The following is a 16,958-nucleotide window of genomic DNA, read 5'->3' as shown; positions in this document are numbered from 1 at the left end:
GTATTCAGAAGAAAGCAGCCCTGGGCAGTTTTCTGCTCCAGGGGTTTGATGGTTCAGAGGTGCGGGCTCCGGGCTCCTCGGCGGCCCTGCACACAGGGCCGTCGACGGGCCTGTTTGCGTCGTCGGGTCGGCGCTGGCGGTCTGTCCTCCCGGAACTGGCCCTGGTGCGCTGTATTAAGGCGCACTCAGACTATTCAGCCTCACTCCTTGCCAGACGCCCCGTCTGTCCCAGGGCCCTGCCCGGCACACGCCATCGTGTTCGGTGGTCCTGTCACCTCAGTCTCTTTTGGTCTTCTGTGACCTGGGCACTTTCGAGGACCACCAGTGCGGTGTTTCTTAGAGAATGTCCTCCATGTGGGTTTCTCTGATGTTTTCTCCTTAGACGGGGTTGTGGTTTGGGAGGCAGATGACCACAGAGGAGAAGTGCCTGCTCATCGTGTCCAGTCGGGGTGCTGGCTGGCCCCGCGCCCGCCTGGGTGAGGAATGCCTGCAGTCCCGTCGGGGTGGAAGCGTCTCCAGGCTTCCATTTTACGAAGTGTTATTGCATCATGTGAGAACGTCTGAAGCGTTTGTTTTGCTTGATGTCATCTATGCTGTCAAGACTATTATTTTCTTAAATGAACGTTTTGTCACTTGGGAAAGGATCTGCTTTCTCCACCCACCAGAGGTAAGAGGTAAACTGTTTCAGGTCACGACTTGCAGTTTTATCACTATTATTTGTGTCCTGAAGTTCTTTCAGAAATACTGTTCCCTGGCAGGTACCTTTTGGGATTACAGTGTCAGCAGCTCTGAGCCCCCCTCCCCGAATTGCAGCCCTCCTTCTGGGGGGGCCATCTAGACTAGACCATGGTCTCAGAGAGCCTCGCCCTGCCCGGGAGCTGTGCCGTGCTGTCACAGCCCAGGAGAGAGGCTGGGCTGCGCGCGTCCAGAGTGGCTGTGTGTGGCTGCGGCCTCTTGGGCAGCCCTTCCTGGGGCGGGGGGTGGGGTTGCTGCCTGGCACGCTGCGTCTGGGGAGCCGGCTGTGCGGCCGTGACGAGGCGGACTGTCCTGCTCGCCACACTGTTAACAGGGCGGCGCACTGCTTTGCTGTACAGCAGACATTAACACAACGTTGTAGATCAGCTACAGCTGAATACAGTTTTAAAAAATGTGACTTTCTGGGGCTTCCCTGGTGGCGCAGTGGTTAAGAATCCGCCTGCCAATGCAGGGGACACGGGTTCAAGCCCTGGTCCGGGAAGATCCCACATGCCGCGGAGCAACTACGCCCGTGCGCCACAACTACTGAGCCTGCGCTCTAGAGCCCACGAGCTACAACTACTGAGCCCGTGCACCACAACTACTGAAGCCTGCGCGCCTAGAGCCCATGCTCCACAACAAGAGAAGCCACCACAATGAGAAGCCCGCGCACCGCAACAAAGACCCAACGCAGCCAAAACTAAATAAATAAATTTATAAAAAAAAAATAAAGTCCCACATTATGTTTTCCAATCAGTAAGGGCTTTACTTCAACAACTATAATCCGAGAAATAGGAGAGACCCCGGCAGCCTGTTTGCTGCTTTTGCTGACAAATACGACTGTGTTCCTTAAGTTTTTAAAGTCGATTGAGAGCTTAGAGTGACTTCTCTCCTTAAATAAGATTGGTTAAGTGTTTTTTATAATTTTTTAAATTACTTATCTATTTTATACGTATGAGTGTCTCTATGTGAATCCCAATCTCCCAAGGATTGGTTAAGTATTAAAATTTACCCTCCATGGTTTGTCGATGCAGGTTTGGGGCCCAGGTGGTAGCTCGGGGGATACGACAGCTGCCTGTTAAGTGGACCGGTGTCCCCGTGCGTGATGGCCTGGGGGTGGTCTTCTTTCCAGGCTGTGGTTGGTAGGCTGTACCTAAACCGAATGTAATTGCTGAGGAGTGAAGACCCGGTCCTTTGGTTTTGTTTTCTTGTTGGGACTGGTCGCTCCGCCTCCTTTCTCGCCACGGAGGGCGGCCCTCGGCCAGCCCAGGACACGCGGACCCTTCCGAGCTTCCCTGCCGTGGGTGGGGACTTCTCCATCTCCCGGCCGGCGGGGATGGCTCTGCTGGGTTCCGAAGGCTGAGACCTTGCAGTGCGAGTGCCACCTGCGTTGCCGTAGCTGCCGTGGTCGCTGGGAAAGTTCTTGGTCCTTGTGTCTGTAATGGTGCCATCTACTCAGGCGTTCTGGGTCTCTGCCATGGAGAATTGGAATTTCTTAGAAGCTTCTCTCGGAACCTGTTTTCAAAAAAACTACGGCAGAAGGATGATAGAAAGGTTTTGTTTATACGATGTTAGCTTCAGGGCTGCCTACAAAGCATTTAGTTGGTGTTTTCTCAACTCAGTGGTCTGATTAAAAAATAATGAAGAGATAAAAGTTTATAGATAGCATAAAACATCTGTTTTTTTTTGTTGCTTAATAGCTGGGAGTTAACTGCATTTCTGCAGGCAGAATTGGGGGTGGCTTTGGGTGCTGTCGCCTTCCCTTACTTGGTTCATCTCTTGCTGGAAACCAGCCCGACTTCCTGGGAAGGGGGGTCCTCACCATGTGGACGGCTCCGGCCACGGTAATTCCCACGTCACATGCTTCCCTGGTGCTGGAGGACGTGAACACGGGACTCCTTGCTCATTTTGTGAAGACTGATGGGCAGACAAGTCCCGAGTTTCCTTTTTACGGCCTGGAAGCTCTCTTCTCTCTTACAGACTCTGCCGTGAAAAGCTACCTCTTGCTGTGCACTCATGTATATGTGCTCACATGTGTGCTCACACACAGGCACTCGCATATATGCCAGCCAACTCCTCACTGACCTTCCCTGCTTCTGACCACCACGGGGCTGTCGTTAGGATTGAATTCTCTTGATATTAAATGTGGGTTACTGTAAAATGTTGTAAGATCAGAAGGCCACCTGATTGAGGTAAAAGGGAGGAAAAAAATCGTTCCCTGTCCCTTTCTAATTTTTAAAATTTTTATGTTTTATTTCCCCCCCAGTGTGATTGAGACGTAATTGACGTGTGTGTGTGTGTGTGTGTGTGTGTGTGTGTGTGTGTGTGTGTAGATAGGTGTTGTGTTCTGGATCTCAGCTCGATTTCGATACAGAGCCGAGCCTCACACCTTAGCCTCACTGGCTCAGAACAACTTCAGAGCAGGTGGCCTCCTGCACATGAGGGGAAGATGTTGCAGGCAGGACTCGCCTGCTTGCTGAGGTGTGCTTGGCCTTCTGTCCTGTGTGCACCGGCAGCCCTGCAGCCTGCAAAGCTGTGCCTGGTGACTCCCTGACCCTTGCCGACAGGCTTTGTGTTTGGCTCAGAGCTAGATTTGCAAACGGGTCCAGCCGTGGGGCCGGTCCCTCTGTAAGCTCCCCCATCCCAGGGTCTGAGGGTGTGGGACAGGCCTCAGCTTAGAGAATACTCTCTTTCCGAAGGGGGGAGTTCAGGACTCAGGACAGAGGAGGGTGCTTTAGATTCTTTCCGGTGGAGCACCTCCCTCCACGGGAGCGGAGATCCTGCAGGGTGCTGGCGGGTCTGACCACGGCCCCCTTTCCCCGTGGCCGCCGAGCGGGGAGGGCGGGCAGGAGGAGGGTGGAGGCAGCTCTCCAGGGTCAGTGCGGTCCACGCACGTGCCCACTTCGTGTCGGGTCCTTGACCCTCGTCCATGGGGCTGTCCACCCGCTGCACCTGGGCTGTGCTGCTTCTGGTGCACCGCGTTCCGTGGCGACTCTGTCACTGCAGACACACAGTCATCAGCAGGTGTCCACAGAGCGGGACGCGAAGGTTTGGAATCGGGCAGAAAGCGGCTCTCAGAAAGGGCCGATGTAGTGCCGTCTCATCCCCGCTGTTCCAGCAGAGGTGGTGACGTCCGTGGTCCCTCAGGAAGCAGTAAGGGGAGGGCTCACTGCTGGCAGATTTCTGTTCTGTTGAACCTTTCGTCCGCAGACTAATCCTTTCCTCTGGCTGCTCCCCGCTCCCATTCCCGGAGACCTTGGTCCTCAGCCTGTCTCGGACCTGAGCACCATGGCGTCTTTTTTGCCTTAGGTCATAGGTATGCATTTCCAGGGGGCAGAGGGTGCTGGCCCGTCTCATTTAGCAGCTGCCCAAAGAGAAGAGAACCAGAACGGGGGTGGTCCCAGGAGGGAGGGCTGGGCTTGTGCGGCCCGCGTGCCCCCTTCCCTGGGAGGGAGCATTTCCTGAGGTGGTCGTTCTGGATTGACTGTTGCACCTCTGCTCTGCAAGGCAGGAGGTGAGCGCCGTCTGTGACTTCCCGCTTTTCTGCTCCTAAACAGAGCAGTAGGGGAAGACAGGCTGTGATTACAGGTCCTGCAGTTTTATAAATTATTGTGGGACCGAGCACAGCAGGTTTGGGGAATCAATCGTGGGTTTCTATGTTAAGTTAGGGGAAGTTTGCTCATGGGTAACACTTGTAATCTTAAACGGAGGCGGGGGAGTATTGATTCAGTGTTTGGCTGGAGACCCGATGGTGGGGGCTTGTCTTTAGTTTTCTTTTGTTTTTAGTTTCTTTTAAACTTTCTTTTAGTTTTTCTTTTAGCGTATCAGTATTATCTAAATTTTTGCAAGAAAAACATGCTGCTCACATTATGGTTGTTTAAAAAAAGACAGACCCTGCCTCACCCCTCTTCCTGTCCCCCAACCCCTGAGCCCGGAGCCTGGACTGTGGTGCAGGGGGACGGGGGTCAGAGTCAGGCCTGAGTTAGTGTGTCCATCGAATGTGTTTTAGTAACTTTTGTTAACTGTTTTAAAATAACTGACAGTGGTATGAAAGGTGAAAATCCGGACAAGAAACAGTTATTTCACAGGGCATAGTTGAATAAATACATGGCCTTGTGTGTGATTTTTTTTTTTTTAATAAATTTATTTTTATTTTTTTTATTTTTGGTCTTTGTTGCTGCGTGCGGGCTTTCTCTAGTTGCGGCGAGCGGGGGCGCTCTTCATTGTGGAGTGCGGACTTCTCATTGCAGTGGCTTCTCTTGTGCGGAGCACGGGCTCTAGGTGCACGGGCTTCAGTAGTTGTGGCGGGCTCAGTAGTTGTGGCTCGCGGGCTCTAGAGCGCAAGCTCAGTAGTTGTGGCTCACGGGCTTAGTTGCTCCGCGGCATGTGGGATCTTCCCGGACCAGGGCTCGAACCCGTGTCCCCTGCATTGGCAGGCGGATTCTTTTTTTTTTTTAAATTAGTTCTTTTTAAATTTATTTATTTATTTATTTATTTTTGGCCGTGTTGGGTCCTCGTTTCCGCGCAAGGGCTTTCTCCAGTTGTGGCGAGCGGGGACCACTCTTCATCGCGGTGCGCGGGCCTCTCACTGTCGCGGCCCCTCCCGCTGCGGAGCACAGGCTCCAGACGCGCAGGCTCAGTAGTTGTGGCCCACGGGCCCAGTCGCTCCGCGGCATGTGGGACCCTCCCAGACCAGGGCTCGAACCCGTGTGCCCCGCATTGGCAGGCAGACTCTCAACCACTGCGCCACCAGGGAAGCCCCGGCAGGCGGATTCTTAACCACTGTGGCACCAGGGAAGCCCTGGACTTATGTTTTAAAGACTGCACTTTTTATTTCTTCGTTAGGCTGTAAGGCAGGGACAAACTGTTGATTTCTAGCCTTTGAGAGCCCTGGTGTGCAGAGGCTGAAGTAACAGATTGCTTTCAGCTTTGCCTGGGCCTCCTCTGCACTGGGCACTGTCTGAAGCATTTGGGCCAGCTTGCTGGGTTCCAGGGGCCGGAGGAGGTGGGTCAGAGCAGGGGACCTCTGCCTACTGCTGCCTTCCTGATCCTCCACAGTACTGCTGCACAGCACTTGGACTTGAAAGGTCTTGAGTTGTCTGGGGGAAGAGAACAGACACGGTATGAGCACCGCTGGGAGGCCACGGCCCAGAGAGCTTGCGTGGCTGCATTGTGGTCACCAAGTGAATGACCCAGGCCGGCCGACAGTATGCCCTGAGCTCAGTCTTCTCCCCCGACCCTGCCACATCCATTTGTGGGGCTGAAAAATGTTCACTAAACACTGGATGATAACGTGAGTAAATATGGGGTGTGTGTGTACGTACATACGTGTATACTGACAAATATCCTCCAGGCTGAACTTGACTAGCTGAAGGCCATTCGTTTCTTGCCATGAGAGTTCTGAAGGTCTGGTTCTGTGGACCGTGTGTCCTGACGAGCCTGTGGGCAGGGTTCAGTCTGGTTGGGACAGGGGCCGAGGTTGTCCGGAGGGCCCCTCGGACCCTCGTGTGCAAGCAGACCGTGGGGGCCGTGCTTCGGGCCCTTCACTGTGTGCAGTTTCAAACTCGAGTCCTGATGGCCACATTGGAGCGAGTCCGCGGTTTGGGCGCTCGGCAGTTGAGGGTAGCGGATCTGGGTTCAGGTGCGGTTTCCCCTTTGCCGGAAAGGCTTCTCTGGATACATCCTGAGGCTGCTTCACATGGAACCAGCTGCCAATGCAGAGGAGCTGTGGAGATTAGACGGACAGGACCGGGGGCGGAGGGGCTGTGGGCGGGCGTCAGCCATCTCTTGGAAGCCAGGGCTCGATGGGCCTCGGCGCAGGATTAAGTCCATCTTTCTATTAGAGTTGGAAGCGGGCGTCAGCCATCTCTTGGAAGCCAGGGCTCGATGGGCCTCGGCGCAGGATTAAGTCCATCTTTCTATTAGAGTTGGAAGCGGGTCACCCCATGGAGTCCTCTCACCTGGTTTATAGGCCGAACGCTTGTCCCGTGTGGCTTTTTGTTGATGGCTTAGGGTTGTGGGTCGTGCAGCGCGAGAGACGCTGCTCCTTCAGGCCGCACGCCCAGGCGTGTTGGCAGTTTCTTGGCGGGTTTCTTCCTGCAGTGCCTGCTTTTTAGGTTGATGACTTGCCCTCTGTTCGGAGCTGGGCCCTGGGACCCGTCAGTGCCGGGCCTGGCGCGTCTGTGCTGAGCTCTCCTCTGGAGCCCGCGCAGGGGAGCTGCGGGCATTTGTCACTAGGGGGACGTTTTGGGCCAGAACCTCACAGCCTCTCTCCTCCTTTAGACACCAGGCCTCGTGTTGGTCACTTGGCGTGGAGACCGGCGGGCGTGTTTGCCGGGTTCTGTGCTCCTGCCTGGAAAGCACACTGGGTGGCACCTGCAGCGTCGGTTCAGTGCCCTGTTCACGGCCGTGGTCATCTTCTCTGGATTGCCTGCTAGTGAGCCCGTGTGCACCGGGTCGTTGCCTTTCAGCAGAGACGGCTTTGGCTTCCAGCACACATGCTGACTCTCCACCACCCAGAGCACCTCCCTCTGGGGCCCCCGAGGACACAGGTGTGGCCACGAGGGCCCTGGAGTAGCCCGTGGCCCGGCCCTGGAGGTCGTGGCACTCGAGCAACCTGGGAGCAGAGGAGCTAAAACTGCACTGGCGTTCTGCACCTGGGGTGCCAGAAATAACATCTTTTCATAGTGAATTTCTTGGTAGAAAGGAGGAGTTTTTTATACACCCATTTATATTTGGACTTGAATTGAGTAGTTTGGAGATGCAGAAAATAGAGTGTTTGGTGAATAAAGATGAAGGTGTATGTTTTTGCGCGATGAGGAAACTGTGAAATGGCAAGTGTCTGTAGCAGGTCATTTCTTTCTAAATTTTTTGTTTTTTGATGAATACTTCTTGGGCAGTTATTGAAAACAATTACAATGTGAGTGGAACAAACGACACCTCGTTTGCCCTCCACCTTGGGTCCCACTTCCTTAGGCGTGAGTGCGCACACCGCACAGACACCTGGGCCAGCAGTGATGGAGCAGCCTGCCCTGCTCAGAGGCCGAGCGTCTGGAGCACTTGGTCAGCGCGTCCAGGCTGTGCCTGTCCGGTCTGGCGGCCTCCTAACCCCACGTTCAGTTTTCAAGTCATATCGAGAGCCCCGTTCACTGTTGACATTTGATCTGGTTTTTTTTTTTTAATCCTATAAATTTTTCATTTCACTTAGAAACTGGTCTGCAGGCGCTCCTTGAACTGCCTCATGGCTAGTGTGGGGCAGGTGTGGGAGCTGCCCCACCTTCCTGTAACCAGTCAGAAAGGCTTTCCAGACATGTCCTGCCTTTGCCCGTTTTGGGCCCAGCTGTTTTAAGGACACTGGTGGGCACGGATGAGCCCACGCGTTGAGTCTCTCTCTGGGGGTTGGTCATTGTCAGGGAGCACCAGGGTTCTCAGTGATGCTGTTGAGTGAGCACCGCCACCCCACCCGGGTCTGGGCTTGGCTGTGGCTACACGGATGCCTTGCCACTCCTGGGTGCCACGCACGCCCTTCATGGTGATCTGGTTCTGAACGGACTTTCAACTTTACACGATCCTTCCCCACCCACTACCCTTCCCAGAAAACATGCACAAAAGGAAAAAAACCAAAACAGTGCCTGAGAATGCTTCCTCCGTCTTCCTGTGTCTCCTGACTCCATCTCCTCTCCTGTGTTCTGCTTTTCCAAGTTGTGCTTGTCGCACAAGTGATTCCTAACCATAGTGGGGTGGCCACAGATCAGAGGCTGTGGCATGCGTGGTCCCTGCCCTGTGCGTGATGGGGAGCCCGGGGGCGCTGTGCACATGGAGGCTCAGCGGGGCGTAGTCCTTAGAAAAGTGACTCAGCGGTGGGTTGGTTGAGCCTCTCTGAGCTTCTAGCCACTTCTAAGCTCCGACTGTTTCTGCATATTTTTAGGCTTATACCTCAGGCTTATGGATAAATTTAGATGCATTTTGCTTGGCCTGTTAATATTCAGGATCTTTGTATACACCAGTGTCTTGAAGCCTGAGAGAATATGCAAGTTAACCAGGCTTTATAATCCTGTTACTGTTATTTTCATCCTGCTTTATCTGTGACCTAATAACACATAAACTTAGTTTGATATCTTCTTAAGCTCTACATTTTTGTGATTTTCTATGGAGGTCATTATGGTGGTCAAGCTTAAGCGTCGTGATTTGAAATTGGTATCAAGAATTGGGACTAAATCAGTGTGATCAAGATGGTAGACTTACCTTTCCAATAAAATCATTATATACGTGCATGTATACGTTTTAATCACGTGGCTTTAAACTTGAAAGGATAGGTGTTTTCCCGTGCCTTATCTGGACAGAGCTCCTGCAGCGAGTGCTCTTCTCATCTAAGCCGAATGACCTGAGTGATGGTTTCCTTGCCTAGGGCGCTGCCTGGATGGCATGGTCTGGAAGCATAGGGAAGTCAGCTCGTTACGAACAGTGTCTGATTCTCTCACGGAACCTGGTTGAGGAAGGCAGCCCTGAGCAGGCCCGGCATGCGCTTTCCGTCTGGGCCAGTTGGCTTTGCTGCCTGTGAAGTCTCTGTTGGTGCACAGCACAAGGGGCCACGGTGACGCGTGTGCTAGTGAGCGCCGTGCCTTAGAACTGTGCGCACGGGTGGGCCCGGCGGCCAGGGTTGCCGAGCCTGCTCTCGGGGAGACTGGTTTGGTGAAGAGAATGGCTCGGATCAGAAGCACAAGATCTGGATGGTTTCTGTTAAAATACTGTACGTTTGCGAAATCTGATAGTAATGTTTGAAAGAGTCTTTATGTTTAAAGGATGTCACGGGGAGGAGAGAAGGTGAAGGCAATTACCAGTAAAATAGTTATTTACAAGTTTTGTCTTTCTTGCATGCTCTGCCCCCATCGTTCACTTGTAAGCAAATGAGTCTCTCACTGCAACTTTGTGGAAGCGTGGGTAGAAAACGACCATGTATCAGTCTAACTTTGTTGCAGAGCACAAAGAAGTAAGAGGGTTCAAGAGGACCAGCACCCAGGACTTGTGTTATGTAGCCTTCAGTCATCAAGTTTGTTCTTTTCTTGAATACTTGCTGAGCATTAAGTGCCGTGTTAAGTATTTTTTGAGGTCCCGGATTCTCATTGTTCAACAGATTAGTTCATGAAATGAGACATAAAATATCAGCAATACAGGTATCTAAGTACACTAATAGTAAACACGGTTGATAGAAGTTCAGAGGAAAGGGATTTCCAGAGAGGACCTGAGGGCTTGGGGAGGGAACGGAATGGGTGAGAGAGGACGCTGGGGAACTTTGGATCCTGAAGCCCTAGCCACCAGAGGCGCGTATCCTGCCCGGCAGAGAGCCGACTCCACCCCTGTGGGTGAGGCCAGGAGAGCGCAGGCTGGAGGTAGGCAGGGGTTAGGGGGATGGCTCGCACAGCGCTCCTCTTTCGATGGGAAAGCGTAGAGCCCTGCCGGGAAGCAGGAGTGGTCACCTTTGGTGTGCCCGCTGGGTCTGGATGGACAGGGGTGAGGGCCTTGGTGGCAGCAGAGCTCACCCTGAGCCCCCCTTAGTTTCAAGACCCTGAACTTGTGCGCCCCATGTCCTGGTTCAGCCTTTCTGCCACGGGATGGAGAAAAGCTGTCTGTGGCTGAAAGGTGAGAGGTTGGTCGGGGAGCACTGCGCCCTCGGGGATGTGTCCTAGGTCAGCAGGTGCTTGCTTGTCGCGAAAGCCTCTGTCCAGGGCGGGGAAGAGGCCCTGATGCTCTCCTCCAGAAGCTGATGGGCCTGCATGGGCACTCAGGCCACTTGGGCCGGGACTCAGGCCTCCTGCCCAGCTGGTACCGCCTCCCGAGACTTGAGCCCCACCTCTGTTTCTGTGAAACGCATGGAATCAACAGATCTCATCACAAGTAATTGTACTGACCGTGTCGATCTGGTCACTGTAAAAGGTGTGCAGGCAGGTGGACACGTGTGTGCTCCGAGCTTGCCTGTGGGTCTTGGGTGAATGTGAGAGTTACTCAGTGTTTTGATTTTTGCTAAGTGAAGCATCTCATGGGAACACAAATGTCAGGTGCTGGTATGGTCTCGCGCCAGTTTCTTTCTTTCCGGAGTGGCTGGTTTCCGGCGAGGCCATGTCTCCTGTCGGTGGCCGTGGTGTCGTGCCGTGACCAGGAGGGCAGTTCAGCCCCCCCCCCCCCCCCACAATTACGCGCCTGGACTTGGGAACTGTGGTTCCCGTATCCGCAGCTTGCCCTCCTCCTGCTCTCCAGGAAGCCCCTGGGGGGAGCATGGCCGTGGTCGTGGTGCCCATGGCAGGTACAGGTGCCACTTGTCTGCGCATGTGTTTAGGGACCAGAACACGCTCCTGCGGCTGCTGCTGTCAGTGCCACTGCGGCGCGCAGGGCTGGCTCGGGAGGGTTCCGGCGGCCCAGACCCAGGGTTGACATGATGTGGGTGTTGTTTACCTCACAGCCACGTGACTTATTTTGGTGTGATTTTGGAAGTACGGTTTTTCTGTTCAGGCTAACCATTAGCTTGCTTTAGGATCGTGGGGTTAGACTGGATGACCTTTGAAGGCCTTCTCCACCCCCACTGTGTGACAGTGCCTGGTCCCCTGCCCGTGATCTGGAGGCGGGGCAGGAGAGCCCTTTATGGTTGTGATGTTGAGGGAGGGCATGGCTGGGACCTCAAGAGTTCATTTCCTGTAGTGAAAACATCGACTGGTTTCTCTGGTCCTCCCCAGGCGTTCATGCGCGTGTGTGTGCACGCGTGTGCACGTGTGCGGAGGAGCGTGCATGAGGCCATTCTGTGCATGACTCTGAAGGTGACTGGGTCGTTCAGGAAAAGTCTAGGGATGGACAGACAGCTCTGGCCGCCTAAGGGTGGACGGCGCATTGTCAGGAGCCCCGGCGTGTGCGGTCTCACAGCACATGTAAAGGTAACATTTTTATTTCACCTTCCGTTTCCCAACACTCCCAGAATCTGAGACAATCATACACACTCTGTGTACAGTTTCAGCAATTACCAGCATTTGGTTCTGTTTCTTCCCCTGCTTGTGTGTGTCTTTGTTTTCCTTCTTTTTAAAAAATTTTTAAATTTTAGTATTTTAAAGTAAATCTGTGATATCATATCACTTTACCTGCACGTACTTCAGTAGTAAGTCTAACAGTTAAAGAGTTAAAACCTTTCCCTTGGTTCTTCTAGTGATGGCTGGTGTGAGCGGCTGGTGTTGGTGATTCTGTCCTTGCAGACTGCTGGTGCTGTGCTGCGGGCCCACCTGGTGGGTGCCGCACCTTCCGCAGACGGTGTGCAGGGCCTTTTCCTTAGACTTCGAGTATTATGGTCTGTCTCGCAATGCATGTAGTTGGTTTTTCCTCATAAGGGTGTGAACTCTAGTGGTAATTTTTCTCAGAACTGAATTTAAAATCTTTTATTTATTTGAGAGTCAGGTGCCATCATTGGTGGTCTTTGTGTTCCTTCAGTTTGCGGCAGGAGTCGGTGGGAGGGGCCCTGTGCTCAGTGCAGACCCTCACTCCTGCCTTTGCGTTCGTGAATCCATCATCCCTCTGGCTTCACCTTTAGAGCTTTAATAGGATTTTTGAAAAAGCGGTTTTCAGTGACCCACCTTTGGCATTGCATATGGCCCGGTTTGTAGGGCGTGGGAATACCGATGAGACTCCACAGCGGCTGTTGAGCGGCTCCAGGGTGATGGCTGGGCCACATGGCGACTCGGCACTGCTCCCTGGGCCGGGGGCAGGAGCTGCTGTCCCACGAGCACCCTTAGGCCAGGGAGCGGATCGGACTGCCCGATGTGGCAACAGGCCCTTCGGGGAGCTTCTCCACGTGCGCCCCCACGGCTGTACGCATGTCCTCAGAGCTGCTGTGGGGATGCACGCTGGCCACCCTGGGATGCAGGTCCTTTCAGCTGAGTGTGCTGAGCCCTGAGAGGAAAGCCTGTGATGGAGCACACAGATTTTTTTCTTTTTTTAAAATCATTTTATTCTGCTTTTCTTTTTTTAATTAATTAATTAATTAATTAATTAGGCTGCGTTGGGTCTTCGTTGCTGCGCGTGGGCTTTCTCTAGTTGCGGCGAGTGGGGCCTGATATTCGTTGTGGTGCGTGGGCTTCTCACTGCGGTGGCTTCTCTTGTTGCAGAGCACGGGCTCTAGGCATGCGGGCTCAGTAGTTGTGGCTCGCGGGCTCTAGAGCGCAGGCTCAGTAGTTGTGGCGCACGGGCTTAGTTGCTCCGCGGCATGTGGGATCTTCCTGGACCAGGGCTTGAACCCATGTCCCCTGCGTTGGCAGGCAGGTTCTTAACCACTGCGCCCCCAGGGAAGCCCGAGCACATGGGTTCTTGCAAAGGGAGAGAAGCTGGTTTTTACTGATTCTAGTGTTTTGACCACCAATCCCTTCTCACCACACCTGACTGAAACGGTCCCTCCCTTTCCCTGCTCTTCCTGACGCTTGCATCTAAACAAGGTTTGCTTTCTCACGCAAGCATGGGCTGAGCCTGGGGGACGTCCCCAGCCTCTCAGAGCTCAAGCCCTCAGCTGGGGCCTGTCAGTGGGGCTGGGGGTTGTGCGCTCGTGGTGCATGGGTGTTGAGATAGGCTGGCTCCTTGTGGCTTGTGTGTGTGTGTGTGTGTGTGTGTGTTGATTTTCTTGAGATCTTTGTAGAGTCACATGCAAGTGTAGGAGATAACACAGAGAGAGCCTTGTACGCTTGGCCTGTGTTCTGTAATGTAACATTTTGCAAAACTGGACAACATCACAACCAGCGTAGCATACCGGCTTTGGTCAAATCCTCTGATTTTACTCAGACTGCCTTGTTGTTACCTAGATGTGTGTGTGTCCTTGGCTCCCTGCGTGCAGCACCGCAGTCAGGACACAAGAACAGCTCCCGTACCACGAGGACCCCCTGATGTTGTTTGTCACCTGTAACCGCTGACCTGCTTCCCAGCTCTGGATTTGCCCATAAACGTCCTCTGTGTCTGGGAGCTTCCACGAGCATCGTGTTGTCATTTGTCCGCATCCCGTGTAGCGGCGCCGTTCCTTTTTGTGGCCGAGTGGTAGTTCACCGTGTGGCAGTACCCACATCTCGGTGATCCATTCGTGAGTCAACAGACCCCTGAATCGTCTCCTCCCCTTGGCGACTGTGCACCGTGCAGCTGCGGACACGAGCACACAGGTTTGTGTGTGCGTGTGTGTTTGTCTCAGGCTACACCAGGAGTGGACATGTTGCTCTGCTCTTTGCTGTGACTGGAGCCTTTGGTGGTGAGAGAGTCACGTTCTCTTTGGGGAAGCCCGTGGAGGTTGGGGTCCCTGCGCATCTTGCCGAGTCTGGCGTGGGCTGCCAGGGCCGAGGGGGCTGAGGGAGGCCTGCAGGGGCTCTTCCGCCGGCGACTCGCGTCCTTCTGGAAGACGCTAGGGTGCTCTGCTGCCATCCCGCCACCCCTGGCCCGTGGGTTTCTGTTGCTCTGAATTTTCCTGTTGAGCAAGAAATTAATTTGAGAGCAAGAGAAAGTGCTAAAGAGAAAAGCCTGGACAAGATGTGTGTTGAAAGGGATGTCGGAAGCTGGTTTGAGGGCCTGTTGGTGACACCACTGAACGCAGGCCTTGTGAACGGAACTGGGAGCCAGGGAAGGGCAGCCCCTTGGTAACAGAGACGTCTGCTGCAGGTGCAGCGTCTTCCAGAGAGATCTTCCCATGTGGGGCTCACTGTTGGGCCCCGGGGGGTGCCCAGTAGCAGCAGATGAGGAACATGTAACACACGACAAGTCTGTCTGCTTCCGTATGGATGAAACAGGGAATGTACAGGTGCTCTCTAGCTTTGGATTACTGTTTCAGTGTTACTTCCCTCAAAGAGAACTGGCTTTAGTCCAAAATGAGGAGTGAGTAGTAGCGTACGATGTGTGTCTAGGAGGTGTTTTCTAAGAGCTGGACCTGGGGTCTGAGGGAGGTGGCATGGGGGGGTGGCACGTGCGCGGCCACCAGACGTCATCAGGACGTTGGTGGGCCGGGAGGCACCCCTGAAGGCAGCGTGCGGGGGCCGTGGGTTGTCTCGGGCAGCCACGCATCTGGGAGAGATGGTTTGAAAGCCAGAGCCCTCTGTGGTTTCCTCGGGTTGCCGTGCAGGGCGGTCTCAGGTTTGGCCCCCACGGAAGCTCACTCTGCAGAGCAGGGACCCTGGGCTCAGCCTCGGCCCGTGAGTCTTGGGAGCCCGCACACGCTGGGACCCCAGGGTCGTGTTGGATGTTGGGCCGGGCTGGGTGCTCTCACGGTCCCTGCGCATGGTGCCGGGAGTGAGGTGCTCCTGGCCATCGGGAGGCCCGCGGTGGCAGTGGGCTCTGTTGGGTCTCCTGGTGGAGGGCCCAAGTGAGGGGGGGACGGCGAGGGATTTGGGCGGCACGCTAGTTGGCCACAGGCCAGTGTTTGTATTTGTGGCCTGAGTTTGTACAGCCAGATTGATAAGGGTGGTTTTCACGTTGGTAACGAGTTGTTCACAATAGCGCAGCTTGCAGAGGGCAAAGGGCCTCCATCTGGCCCTCCCCAGGGTCAGCCTCCTGGGACCAGGCTTGGCATGTGGGGTGCCCGGAGCTGGGTGGCCAGCTCCGGGGACTTGCTTTGTTAAACTGACGTCGTGGGTTCTGTCCCATTAAGTGCCACTGACCTGCCTGTGAGCACGTGCCAACACCCACGTGGCACAGCTGGGAAGGGGCTGGGTTGGGAGCCCCAGTCTTTAGCAAGAGTCTGCTGGTTGCAGGCAAGTTGCAGCTGATTTGTCATGAAGACAGGGTTGTGTTGGGCTCCCCTGAGCACGGTCCCCTGTGTCTGCAGACGCAGAGCGGGAGGAGTTGGGGGCAAGCCCAACGCGCACGAGCTTGGCGTGTTCGGGAAGGCAAGTTCCAGAAAGTCCAGTAGCCTCCGTGCATTGCAGGGTCTCTTGGCCGGCAGACACCCCGCCCTCCCGAGAGGTCACCCCACCTGGGTGGTCTTTCTGCTGGTCCTGCCAGAGGTCACTGCAGCGACAGAAAGCTGGTGGGTTGCCCGGAGTGTCCCCCGAGACCTCTGGGGCCCAGGCGCTGGGGAAGAGGCTCCCTTCCCTCCCTGATGGGCAGGGGTGGGAAACTGGTGGCCCGTTACCCAGACGACGCTGGGGTGTGTGACAGAACTAAGTGTAGGCTGTTTGGTGTATAGAAGTATTGAGCCAGGCTTGGCACAGAGATTGCATGTGAATTTAATAGAATGCAAAGAAAATTTGGGTTGATTTCTCTAAATTCTGGACACAGAGTTGTAGACAATGTAAGCGTGGTTTTTCTTTCTTTCTTTCTTTTCTTTCTTTCTTTCTTCCTTCCTTCCTTCTTTGTTTCTTTCTTTCCTATTTCAAAACTTTATAAGACTGTCTTATAAACCTTGCCTGGCATTTAAGCATATTAACAAATTTGTACGCATTGTCAAATTACAGGGTAAATTTAGAGATTTTTTCATTCACTGTACAATGCTTCAGATTGTAGAGTGAATGAAAAAAATTAGAATGAAAATCTACCTTTTTTTTTTTAAGTTTTTAAAAAATTATTTATTTTTGGCTGCGTTGGGTCTTTGTTGCTGCACGAGGGCCTCAGACTTGCAGCAAGTGGGGGGTTACTCTTCGTTGTGGTGTGTGGGCTTCTCATTGCGGTGGCTTCTCTTGTTGCAGAGCATGGGCTCTAGAGCGCAGGGCTCAGTACCTGTGGCACGCGGGCTTCAGTAGCTGTGGCTCGCGGGCTCTAGAGCGCAGGCTCAGTGGCTGTGGCGCATGGGCTTAGTTGCTCCGCAGCATGTGGGATCTTCCCGGACCAGGCCTCGAACCCGTGTCCCCTGCACTGGCAGGCAGATTCTTAACCACTGCGCCCCCATGGAAATCCCGAAAATGTACCCATTTCTGACCAGAATTCTTGAGCCTGGAAATATTGTATGTCTTAAATAAATATTGATAGATATGTTTTCCCAACTTGGATTTGGGTTACGTTTGGTGAATATTTATTGTGTTTCTTTTCCTTCAGGCCTCGGTGTTGTGCTTCATTTTGCAACTGTTATCTCTTTGATTTGGTTCTAAGTAGACACGGGATACTGCCCCGCTGCTGCTGGGTGGAGCCGTCTGGTGGCGGGCGCTTCCCTGCTCATGAGGATGCCATGGGATTTGACCTGTGTATAACCAAAGAAGATAACACTTGCAGTGTTTTCAGCCGTAACTGGGGGG

General features: G+C 53.8%; 1 protein-coding gene across 8 annotated transcripts in view; it reads left to right on the top strand.

Annotated features, from left to right (window-relative positions):
- The window catches only part of ANKRD11 (ankyrin repeat domain containing 11), a 164,415-nt gene that overhangs the window by 82,180 nt on the left and 65,277 nt on the right, over positions 1 to 16,958 (top strand). For 4 of the 8 annotated variants that reach the window (XM_059906100.1, XM_059906098.1, XM_059906097.1 and 1 more), the window contains one exon: positions 383 to 667. The exons of the other annotated variants lie outside the window; for them this stretch is intronic. The gene's annotated coding sequence lies outside the window, so the exon portion shown is untranslated. The remainder of the gene's footprint in view (positions 1 to 382; positions 668 to 16,958) is intronic. 8 annotated transcript variants of the gene reach the window in all.

Source organism: Balaenoptera ricei, chromosome 19, assembly GCF_028023285.1.
Source record: "Balaenoptera ricei isolate mBalRic1 chromosome 19, mBalRic1.hap2, whole genome shotgun sequence".
NCBI lineage: Eukaryota > Metazoa > Chordata > Mammalia > Artiodactyla > Balaenopteridae > Balaenoptera > Balaenoptera ricei.
This window is presented reverse-complemented; position numbering and strand designations above follow the sequence as displayed.